The following is a 13,224-nucleotide window of genomic DNA, read 5'->3' on the forward strand; positions in this document are numbered from 1 at the left end:
AAGCCACTGTGTTAAATTATGGAATATGTTGAGAATAATGGTAGGACAAAAGACCCATATTTTTTATTAATGCAATTTACTGTATCTTTTCGGCTTGATCACAATTGTGCTTACTGAAAGTTCAGCAATGACTAAGATACATCTGATTTTATCTCTGTTATTTATGTCATTTTATCATGTCAGATTTCTTATTAAGAGGCATAATACATCTGAAGTTTTCAAAGAAGTGGTGGGAAACCCAATCTCAAATAAAGGCAATCCCAAAAGAATGCTGAAATATTGTGAAGTATAAATAAGTGAAATATATGTGAGTCTGTGAAAAAAAAATGGAGAAACATTAGATTAATTCTAGATATAAAGTATACATTGTAATCATACCCTGATGGAAATCAGATACCTTATACTACCATGTAGTACCAGACCAGTTCATATCTGCTGAGTTTATCATCAAGATCTTCCAAAACAGTGTTTGCATATACAAAAGTCAAGTTATAAATAGAAAACCCTAATGTCTTAACCTTTTAATGGGAGATGTATGTAAAGATAAAAAATAAAAATCCTTTACAAAAAAAACAGCAGTACTTTATTTTCCAAAGCCATATAGATGGGTTAGCATCCATAAAACTCATCTTTCTCCTTCTTTCCATCCACTGCTGATGTTACAGATTGCCTGACAATCTAGACAAGTGTTTCTCAGTCCCAATCTGTGCTCAGGTTCTGGGTTTGGAATATACTTTCACATGACTAAAGTAAAATAAGAAAAATATAATGAGTTTGTCATAAAGATAAATTTATTCAATTTATAAAACCACTCATTGTTGTGACATTATGACCTTCCAACCTTTTTCTTTCAACATTGAGGCTAATTTTAAGATAGCTTTTTGTTGTTACTGTTGTTCATGTGTTTCTTTTGAGATTTGACATGACTTTTCAAGATAAAAGTGAAAAATAGTTATTGCATGTCACATTCCAAAAATTTTAAAAAATATATATACTGATCTAATACATCAGGAAATTCTAGCAGAGTTAGTCTGCTCCATTCTTCTTAAGGAAATGAAAGACAGTGACTGGCAATCTGTTACACATAATTATTTATTTATTCTTCTTTATTAAACAATTTGTTGTGACTTTGGAGAAAAAAGTGGATTCTTTTGTCTCACTTTGTGACATTTTGTGAACTAATTTAAATTAACTTATATTTGATTTGATGTCAAAACACTCTGGGTCTTTTAAAATGTCAAATTTTAAAATGCTGACATTTTCTTGGAAAGAGCAAGGACCTGAATAATTAGGAAAAAACTGGTCACACGGAGATTCCAGTGTAAAACACAGTTCATTTCTGCAGATAAGAATGTTGCCCTTGAAAGCAAGAGTCTTTTTTCAATTCAAGGCTAGAATTACCTTCAGTATGAAGCCTGATTCCACACTTCTTTCCTCTCATGCTGGGGAATATCGAGTATTCTATTGATTTGTTTTGAATGAAACTCTTCATGGAGTTTCTCTATCAACTTAGCTGATAGCTACTGTTCTTAGCAGTTTCAGAGGCCCTGAGAAAACACTAGTAGGAGATCCACCTGCAGGGGTGCCTTCAGGCAGCCAGCCTACTGGTGGGATTGCTGGCAAGGTTTCAGCAAGAGCCACACTGTGAAAGTTTGAGTTTTTAGTTCTTACAGAACGTGGGGTATATACTGCAAGCCTGGAGGCCACACAGGTCAGGGAACACACGGCAGGCAGGAAGAAAGGGAGGTAAAAAAGTTCTGGAAATTAACAGCATATATGAGAAAAAGGCATGGGTCACCTTAAATTCACAGGCAAATGCCAGAATGGTCATTTTAAGGAAAGCAGAGAGAAGGTGGGGAGCCCAGGCTTCTAGGCAGGAGAGATTCCTTTAACTTCTTATCTGTGGCCACAGGCTTGAACCATTTGTGCTGGGTGTAGAGCTGAAAACTGTGTAGAACTGAAACTGTACTGCTCTTGGTCTGAGAAAGTTAAACGTGTATTCGAAATGGATGCTAAGGCAACATAAATTCATAAGCATTTACTGTATTAGTCTGATCTGAATCTTTATTACTAATCATACAATCTCATTATTCTCATCTGTGAGGTTCTTGAGAATAGGAGCTTGTCACGGTCATCTCCACCCAACACTTTTAACTGTGCTTGCTACATGGTAGGCCCTGAATAGGTATTTCTTGAATTAATGTTGAATGAGAAAATGACAAGAAAATACTAAGAATGCAGATTTTAATCCAGAGTAAAGATGAGAAAGAAATTGAGATTTTTACAGAAAACACTGACTCTTAAAAAAAGACTCGTACTTCATATAATTGAAACCAGTTGAAAAGTTGCTATAAAAAATTTTGAAAAGGAATCTGTGTAAAAATTATGTAAGCATTTGGAGATTATGAAAGGATGGACGCATAGGCAGAGAAAGACCTGAGAAAGAGGCTAAAGCTGTTTGTTGTTATAAGAGGGATAGAAAAATAGATTGAATATTACCTTTATTTAATTAGATAATTTGACTTTTTTAGGTATAAAAGAACGTTTTCTTAACTGTTTTATATGGTTCGTGTGGTAGAATATATTATAAAATGGATGAAAAATACTTGGTTTAGTTTTTTTTCTAAAGGATATTTATAAATTTAGAATAACAATGGTGAATAAGAAGTGATGGCTCTAGCTTTCTTTACCCTGCCTTAATTTTCAATGCTTTAGGGAAATCTAAACCTAGTTAGCAAAAAATGCCTGTTAGAAGATCCATAAAATTAACATGTGTTTACAGCTAATTCCCAAAATAAAGGAGAGATAGGTCAAATTAAATCAATTTTAGCTATAAGTAATCCTGTAAATATAATGGAAATGCAATAGTGTATAGAAATGAGTATTGATTATGTGTATATTTATCTTAAATATGTATTTAATCACGTCACCCTAATTTTTTTTTTTTTTTTCCGAGATGGAGTCTCACTCTGTCACCCAGGATAGAGTGCAGCGGCGTGATCTCGGCTTACTGTAACCTATGCCTCCCAGGTTCAACAGATTCTCCTGCCTCATTCTCCCGAGTAGCTGGGATTGGAGGCGTCCACCACCATGAACAGGTAATTTTTTGTATTTTTAGTACAGACAGGGTTTCGCTACATTGGCCAGGCTGGTCTTGAACTCCTGTTCTCAAGTGATCCACCCGCCTCAGCCTCCCAAAGTACTGGGATAACAGGGGTGAGTAACCCTAATTTTTCTATGATCTGAAAAGCAGGAGACAAAAACAAGAGGAAGAGAAAAGGACATTTGTTTCAATGATCACAAGTCATAACCTTGTAAACAATTAAAATAATTGAAATATCCTCACTACTACACTTCATTAAGCTTAGGATATAGACATCAAACGCTGTGACATAAATTGCATCCCCCACTTATCCACAGGGCTTACCTTTCTAGAACCCCAGTGGATGCCTGAAACTGTGGATAGTACCAAACCCTATACAAACCATACTATGTCATTTTGATAACCAAGTCTGCTACTAAGTGACTCACAAGGAGGTAGTGTGAGTGTGCACAGCCTGGATACACTGGACAAAGGGATGAGTCACATCTCAGACAAGATGAAGCAGGGTGGTGCAAGATTTCATCACCCAACTCAGAACAACTCACAATTTAAAACATGAATTGCTAATTTCTGGAATTTTTCATGTAGTATTTTCAGAATGCAACTGACCTCTGAGTAACTGAAATTGTGCAAAGTGAAACCCATTGATAAGAGGATCCTACAGAATACTGAGGGTGAATTTTTTAGGAGACGTGATGGATAATGTGTTATACTCTTAGAGTTGTGTGGTCATGACTTAGGCATGAGGTGTGCAGAGTTCCACCCTGTGCCCTCATCTCTGCCTGGTGAGACTGATGGCACCTGACACTGGCAAGCCAGCCCTAGAGCAATAAGTTTGAGATAGTTCCAGGGTTATAGTCAGATCATTACAATTGGGTACAACTTGTGACCTTTACTGTGAATTCTAATTTAAATGTAATCAGAGGTGTGTAAAGCTTTGATTTTCAAAGCTGCCAATATGTAAATCTTACCTGATTTTCAGTCATTGCATTTCAAACCAGCTGGGCTTCAGTGAAATTATTTTATGCCCCTGCTGGGCCATAATGATATGATTTTTCACCTGATTTGAAACTCATACAGATCTACATGAAATTGAAACTGAAGTGAAATGTGTAAGGAGTCAACCACAGGAACCTATGGTTATACATATGTATGTGTGTGTGTCTACATATATCCAGCACAAATTATATATTTATATGTATACATATATACATATATAATTATTGTTTTTTTCTCAAGTCATTGCTAACTGAAACAGCAGGCTACATACTTGTATAATCTCAGCAGGCTTGCCACAGTAGTTAATCTCACAGTCTTATCTGAGGACAACTGGGCATCATAATAAAAGAAAAGGGTCATTACTAATTGTGTTCAAGGAGGAAATATCCACTGTCAATTTATTAGGTTACAGTTATTGCTGATGGAGAATACGGCTAAAATTATCATGAGTCATGTTATTAGAGTCAATTTTATTTTCTTTTATTTCCTGTTATAAATGATAGATGGTTCTTAAACTCAGAAATTAAGATCTTTAACAAATTAAAGTTATTAGCAATTTTATATTTGAATTTTAGTGTGAAAGAGACATGGTCTCAGAGAGGATTTCCTTTTACATTTTGAAAAAAATATAAGCAGCTCAAACTAGAATATTCCTCTGGACATGATAATCACCAAGAAAATTATTTTAGATTAATGAAATAAATATTTTTAAGGAAAAAATAAATAAATAAAATGGGTCTTTAAAAAATTATGACTTTAATTTGTTGAAATATTCATTTTTGCATATAATTCTCTTTATGATTAAAAAAGATGCAATTTATGTATTTTAACATTCTTCACTATGATAGCGGAATAAAAAGTATGAAGCACATGTTGTCTAATAATTAAGTGTGCTAGACATCGTCATTTCAGCCTCTATGGACAATATAGCTTTGAAATGTGCTCCTGGTTTCAGCAGTTGAGATCTTTTTGGCTTTACCCTAGCAGGAGAAGAAAACTAGAATTGGTTTGCACACAGAATATTCCTCCTCCCAGCAACGCTGTTGGTTTTGTGCAAGAATTTTAACATTCTCTTTCCCATCCTTTATTATGATCAATACAATCAGTTCTGCTGTAACACTTGTAAAAACTGATCCAGGCTGCTGAGCAAGCTGCTCTGCCACTTGGACCATATGATCCATTAGTTCCAATGGAGCCTGAAGCGTCAGTTGTAGATAAGAATACTGTTTTTATCCTGTGACAAGTGCCCATAGGTGAATCATAACACAGTTCTTTAGGATTTTTATCAACAGTATGCTATCTTTTGCAGATAACTACTCACCTTGTGAGAGACAGACCTTGGCCTGCTACTGGGCCTTAATAGAAACTGTGCACTCGACCATGGCCCCCCAAATTATCATGACACTTGAGCTGCTCATTATAAAGTAGGTGTTATCTGACCCACTAATCTATTAAGTTGGACATGCACTGCAACAGTCTATTCTGAAATGGAAGTGGTATATACATATGATCAGGCTCAAGCAGGCCTTGAAGGCCCAAGTAAGTTACAAGAACAATTGGCCCAAATGCCTGTGGTGTTCACACCTGCTACACTACCTTCCCCACATCTGTGGATTCAACCAGCCATAGATCAAAATTATGTAAAAAAAAAAATGAATTTCACCTGTAATGAATGTGTATAGATTTTTTATCTTTTTTAAACAATACAGTACAACAACTATTTACATAGTATTTACATTGCATTAAGTATTATAAGTAATCCAGGGATGACTTAAAGTATACGGGACAATGTGCACAGGTTATATGCAAATACTACATTATTTTATATCTGAAACTAGGTTATCCATGGATTTTGGTATCTGCAGGAGGTCCTGGAACCAATCCTCCACGGTTATCAAGAGATGATGGTACTGATTCGTGGACTGTAGCTAATGGTTTGGCCAGATGGTGAAAGACTTAGAACAACCATGAGTGAAAAATTAATAACAAAAAAAAAAATAGTGGAATAGGTATGAGGATTGACCTCTCTAAATGGACAAAATATATAAAGATATTTGTGTTTCATGTAAATGCTCACCAAAGACTGATCTCAGAAAAGGAGGATTTTAATAATCAAGTGAATAGCATGACCCTTTGGGGGATTCCATTCTGCTTTTTTCCATACTCAATCCTATCATTCCCCAATGGGCTCATGAACAAAGTAGCCATGGTGTCAGGGATTAAGGTTACGGCTCAGCAACATGGACTTCCACTCACCAAGACTGACCTGCCTATGGCCACTGCTGAGTGCCCAGTCTGTAGCAGAGTCCAACACTGAATGCTCAATATATCACTATCCCTTGGGGGTGATCAGCCATCTACCTGGCGGCAGATTGATTACATTGGAATGCTTCCATCATGTAAGGGACAGTGTTTTGTCCATAATGGAATTGATACTTACTCTGGTTGGATTTATCTTCCGTGCATGCTATGGTTCTGCCAAAACTATCATCTGTGGACTTATGAACAGAATGCCTGCTCTACTCCTGTGGTATTACATGCAGCATTCTGACCAAAGAACACATTTAATAGCCAGAGAATTATGGCAATGGGCCTATGCTTGTGAAATTCACTGGTCTTATCACATTCCCCATCATCCTTAAGGAATTAGCTTGATAGAACAGTTAGATGTCTATTTTGTTTGTTTTGTTTTTGTTTGTTTTGTTTTGGGACAAGGTCTGGGTCTATTGCCCAGGCTGGAGTGCAGTGGCGCCATCTCAGCTCACTGAAACCTCTGCCTCCTGGACTCAAGCCTTCCTCCCACCTCAGCTTCCTGAGTATGTGGGACTACATGTGCGTGCCACCACACCTGGCTACTTTTTTGTACTTTTTGTAGAGACAGAGTTTCGCCACATTGCCCAGGCTGGTCTCAAACTTGTGAGCTCAAATTATCTGCCTGCTTCGGCCTCCCGAAGTGCTGGGATTACAGGTGTGAGCCACCACGCCTGGCTAAGATGTTTTTGAAGACCCAGTTTCAGCACCAGCTAGGTGGCAGTGCCTTGCAGGGCCAGGACTAGCTTCTCCAGAAAGTTGTATATGCTTTCAATCATATCCAATATATAGTACTTTTTCTCTGATACTCAGGATTTATGGGTTCAGGAATCATGGGGTGGAAATAAGAGTGGTACCACTTGACATTCCCATAGTGACTCAGGAGCAAAATTGTTGCTTCCTGTTTTGTAACTTTATGCTCTGCTGGCATGTAGGTAATCAGGTTCATAGAGAGGAATGCATGTACCAGGAGACACAGCAATAATTCCATTGAACTGAAAGTTAAGCCTGTCAACCTGGCCACTTTGGGCTACTAATTCTGAATCAACAGGCGAAGAAAGGAGTTATGGGGTTGGCTGGGGCAACTGATGAGGGCTACCAAGGGGAAACTGGGCTATTCCATCAGAGAGGTAAGGAAGAGTAGGTCTAGAATATGAGTGATCTCTCAGAGTATCTCTTAGTTTTATTATATTCTGTGATTGAAATAAATAGAAAATTATAATGCAATCTGGGGAGAACTACTTATGGCATAGATCCTTCAGGATTAAAATTTTGGTCACTCCACCAGGTAAAGAACAATAAACAGCTAAAGTTCTTGATGAAGGCAAAGGGAATACAGAATGGGTAGTAGAATAAGTTAGCTATAAATATCATTTATGACCTCGTGACCCTTGGGGATTGTAATTACCATGAATATTTTCTTCTTATTTTGTTATGAATACAGTTGAGAGTATATATACATATATTGAGCAAATAGTTTTTTTTTAAAATTATTCCCTTATTATGTAGTTTCTTGAGGAGCATGGCATCCGGCCATGGATACTTTAAGAAAAGTATCCAAAGGAAGGAGAGGTGATTGGGTGAGCATACTAACCAGTTCTTCCGAGAGTATATTTGTCTTGGTAAATCAACCTTAAACTATGTTAAACCCTCAGCTACTCACTCAGAAGATCAATCGTGGTAGAGTCATAGACTTTCTTACACATGGGATTCTAATATGCTAATACATCTTACAAGGACACTCCTCTCAAGAATTCCAATTTAATCACTTGCCAGAACCAAAATATACTGTAGAGTAGTGCCAGCTCAAGGCACTATTTTTTTACATAGACATACTACACAGGTCATCTAATTAAATGCAAATTGAAGATTAAGTAGGGATTCAGGTTAATAGGGTTTAACGTATTCCTCTTTTATGGGCAATATTTCTGATATTTTTCTAACTTCAGCTTAGCAAAAGACATAAACATACCAAGTATAGAGGGCATCACTCTATTCTTGGTAGAAGTTGTGCTGACACTGCTAAAATTGGCCTTTATAAATTTCTGTCTTTGTTCTAATTGTTATGTAGCCACTTTTTTGACTTAACATATTTTTCTCTTTTTGCATGTAAATGCCTTCAATACAGATGAGGTTCAACTGTTTCTTTACAAGATAACTCCTGGGAATTTTATCTTTAATATTTTTGTTTAATATTCAAAGTTATCTCTTTTCTCATATTTTCAGTATTATTTTACTATCTCTCCAATAATATGTCTATAATTACTGCTGAAGTTTTACATTTTAAATATGTTAATTTGGCATTTGTTTTAGATCTCTGGATTCATAAAATTTGCTGATTTTTCTGTTGGGAGATATAATGTTTTACTTTCAGATATATAGATGAGAATGTAGCCTACACATTTTTCTTAACTTGTAATTTTGCTTTGATTTTGGTTATGATTCCTTTGATATAAAATATATTTTCATTAGTAAGTTCTCAAATCATTGTTTATTTCCTTTTTTAATTTATTACCTTGTGCTTAGAAACCCCTTTCTATGCAGATAGTATATAAGTACTGTGTGAATTTGCTTTAATATTTACATTATCATTTAATTTTAAAAACTTATCTTGGAAAGTGAGTAAAGAATGAGAATTTCAACTGATTTTTCTACAAATATTTTAACTGAGGTCATACTATTATTATCTTATTACTTCTTTCTCCATTACCTAATGTCTTAATAACATTTTTAGGAAAAAAATACTTCATGTCATTTGATTCATCATCATATATTTTATCATATGCATGAAACGATTTCATTATTTTGAATATAATTCACTTTTATATTATATTTTACTGTGTCACTATGACACCTTTATTTGGTCTGCAATATTTTACTACACTAGCCTTCAGAGTCTTAACCTCAATGATTAATCTGGGATACCCAGAAATAACAAGAAGTTAACATTATAAAATAGAAATCAAAATAGAAAAGTGTAAAGAGAATGAAAAAAGGGTGACCCTATAAAGCTGTTTAAACTACTTCCAATTGCCCTTTTGACATTTTACTTATCATTTTAAACCCATCAGCTTCTGAAAAGCATTTAAGTTATTACTTTTGTGAATGATAGTAATTTAATTTTTGAAATGATTCTGAATGAATTTGTTGTTGCAAAAATTTCTGTCCTTGTAACCATTTTGCCATTATTTCTCAAGGTAAGTAAAAGGCAGATATCACTAGGGGAAATGAAGGGTATGATGTAGATTTCTTTCCCATCAGGATAGAAGGAAAAATGGAATGTCTTTCCTTGGTGGAGTTGGTGGAGAAGAGAAAGCTGCAAGGACAAGGCAAAAGTCCTTTCCCAAAGATCCAACATTTCTACTCACCAGGGTAGAAACAGTGTGGATGAGGATACACAGATGTCAGGATACAAACAAATACATCTACTTGTTTCTTTTCTTGAGGAGGGAGGTAGAAGCAAAGGAAATTTTGCTCTACTTTGTATTTGGAGAATATTATAGATAGAGTGCCTTAATCAATGTGGGTTAGCTTCAGGAGAAGGTATGTAATAATTTTATTTGTTTCCCTTATTTTATCTCAAAGAAATGGAGTATATCTCTCTGCGCTGAGCTGCCTGGAACTGTGGGGGAGGTGTCATAAGCACCCCTGTGGCTGCCACCACTGGGACTGCACTGGGTGAGACCAGAAGACTGCATAGCAATGGGTCTCACACAAGGCCCACTGTAACTACTACCTTGCTATCACCTGTCTATATTCATTTGAGGGTCTAGGGCCCTACAATCAACAGCTGGTGAAGTCAGCCAAGCTTGTGCCTTTCCCTTCTGGGTGGAGAGTTCACCATGGCCCCGGGCAGGTTCAGAGATACCATCTTGGAGCCAGAGCCTAAAGTTGAAAACCTTACAAATGTACCTATTACTTTATTCTACTGTAGTTGAACACGCACCCTAGCCACAAGCCAAATTCCTTCCAACTCTTCTCTTCCCTTTACACAAGCACAGTAGTTTTTCTCCACGGCCACCGCCACAGGCCCATTAAGCGTATTGCCAGATACTGCTGATTTTCACTCAAGGTCCAAGCGTTCTTCAGTCAGCTTGTGATAAATGCTTCCAGTCCTGGTACTCACCCTTCAGGGCATTGGACTCCCCTCTAGCCCAGGACAGATCCATAAACACTGTCCAAGTGTCAGTGCCTGGAATTGGGGATGTCAAGAACTCACTTAGTGTTCTACCCCTCTGTGCCTGAGCTGGTATGTACGCTGCAATATAAAGCCTACTTTACTCTTCCCTCTGCTTTTCGCAAACAGGAGTCACTCCTTGTATCCACCACAGCTACAAATGTACTGGATGACACCTGAAACCAGTACATCTCAGAGTCTCACCCAAGGCCCATGGTGTGTACTATCTGGCCACTGGTGCTAATTATTCAGGGCCCAAGGCCTCTTTAGTCAGAAGCTGAAAAATTCTGCCAGGACTGGGCCCTTCCTTTCAAGGCAGTGGATTCCATTCTAGCCCAGGGCACTTCTAGAAATGTCATCTGGGAGTTGGTGTCTGAAATAGATGCCTAAGGACACTTCCTGATTCCCGATTCCATGGTGGTTCAGCTGGTATCCAAGTTGCAAGACAAAGTCATCTTCACTCTTCCCTCTCCTCTCCTCAAGTGAAATGAAGCAATCTTTTTCAGTACTGCATGCTGCACAGCCTGGGGATGAAGAAGAGGTGGCACAAGCACCCCCACGGATGGCGTAGCTGGTGTTTCCTTAGGTTGTGAGCCCCCTAAGTTTACTGGCTCTAAGCCTATCACAGCACTGAGACTTGTGACCTAGACTGCCTTTCAAGTTTGTTCAGAACTTCAGAGCACTTTGGCCCATGGTGTCAAGCCTTGCTGAAACTCTTATTCTGACCACTGGAATTGACAATTCTCTTTTGTCTGGGGCTGGTCTATATGCTGCCTCCATGAGCATCAATTGAGTTTTGCCTGCTGTTGCTTTCCACTGGGGTCAGGGCAGCTCTGGGTTCCAATACAGAGTCCCACAGTCACTTCACTCTCCCTCCACGAAACACACAGATTCTCTGTCTGTACCACATGGCTGCTGGGGAATGGGGATGGAATGGCATTGGCTTGTAAAGACTGTCTTTTTTTTATCTTCCTCATTGCCTCTTTCTGTGATATAATATTAAAACCACACACTCTGATAGCTCACCTGAGTTTTAGTTATTAGGAAGGTAGTTTTTGTATAGATAGTTGTTAAATGTATTGTTCTTATGGGAAGGACAATCTGTGGAGAGTTTTATATGGCCATCTTGCTCTGCTTTCCTTCTAATTCCTCTGTCGGAATTTTATTGATCAGAGACTGGGAGGTTAGCTGTGCAGGGTCTCTTGGTCACTGGATATCCAGCTGCAATCAACTGAGTATTAGTAATTAAGAATCCTTATTAATGGCCTCCTGATGGTAAGTCTATTTTTATTCAGCACCTTGGTTCTTAGGATGGAAGGTAACCGAATGCCACTTATGTACTTCTAGTCATCCCATTTCTTTCTTTATGGTAGTAGTTATGTCTTGACATTCTCTTCCCTCTTCCCCAAATCTACTTCATATAATTGCTTAGAATAGTAAGAGTTCATCATACTTGTATGCATTTTTCTGTATTTTGAGAAAAATATTTTAAAATAATACTCACATATTGCCTTGATTTCATAGAAGGCTGAGATGATACTATTTTCTCCTAGAGATTTGAAGACATTTCTCGTTTTAGTATTGAGTGTTGCATAAAATGTGAAGCAAATTTAATTATGGTATATATTGTATAATTTTATAATTCTTTTAAAGGTTTTCAGAATTTTAATTCAACGCTAAAATAACAGTAGAAATCGTTTTGAAAGATATTTTGTCATTCCTACTAAGCCCATTTGGTGGATTTAATTTGAGGATAGTGTTTCTCTTCAAGTTTTCACATATTTTGTTTTAATTTTGGCTTCCATTTTGTTCTCTATTAAGCTCCTGCTGGAATGCGTTCTGAAACGTACGCTAGTCACAGATTAGTCTTACTTGTTTTCCATAGATACTACTTTTTCCATAATGTGGTTCGGGTTTTTCAAATTTCATGTTTTGTTTTGTCAGACATCTGGGCTTGATTCTGTGGTTCACTACATCAATTGTTAGCCTTGTGTTTTACACATAAGTAAATTTATCAAGGCACAAGAATATAGGCCAATATATAAATATCAATTGTATTTCTAGACACTAGAAAGATCAAGTTGAAAATCAAATTATAAAATAATGTTGCATACAATAGCATAAAAATGTAAAATGCACAGAATAAATATAACAAAAGTTTGTAGGACCTCTCGATTGAAGATTGCAAATTTTAATGAAAAAAAGTCCTAAACAGAGTGATATACATTTACAAGTGTAGGAAATCTCAACACTGGTAAAATTTTAATTCTTTCCAAATTAATCTATAGATTGAATGCAGAACTCACCAAATCGGGGCAAATCTATAGCTTGTGACCCATCAATCACACTCCTGAGCATATGCTCAAAATAAACTAGTGCATATGTTCACCAAAATTGCATAAATTTTCATATAAATATTTTTCTTAATAGCCAAAGTTTAAACCAGATCAAATGTCCATAAGAGACATTAGAATGGGAAAATTCATTGCCACAGTGTGGATGAATCTCCTATTCTTAATATTAATCAAAAGAATCAGATACAAAAGAAGGAAAACCATATGATTTTATTTATATGGATTTCAAAACAAGTAAAATTAATCAAAGATTACAAAAGACAGAATGGTCGCTAACCTTA

General features: G+C 36.7%; 1 long non-coding RNA gene across 1 annotated transcript in view; it reads right to left on the minus strand.

Annotated features, from left to right (window-relative positions):
• Positions 1-560: 560 nt before the first annotated feature.
• The window catches only part of LOC107966564 (uncharacterized), a 67,093-nt gene continuing 54,429 nt past the window's right edge, over positions 561-13,224 (minus strand). Inside the window, exons 3-4 of the long non-coding RNA XR_680240.5 lie at positions 12,094-12,138; positions 561-744 (exon numbers count right to left, since the gene is read on the minus strand). This is a non-coding gene — a long non-coding RNA (uncharacterized LOC107966564). The remainder of the gene's footprint in view (positions 745-12,093; positions 12,139-13,224) is intronic.

Source organism: Pan troglodytes, chromosome 4 (assembly GCF_028858775.2).
Source record: "Pan troglodytes isolate AG18354 chromosome 4, NHGRI_mPanTro3-v2.0_pri, whole genome shotgun sequence".
In the NCBI taxonomy this organism is placed as follows: Eukaryota; Metazoa; Chordata; class Mammalia; order Primates; family Hominidae; genus Pan; species Pan troglodytes.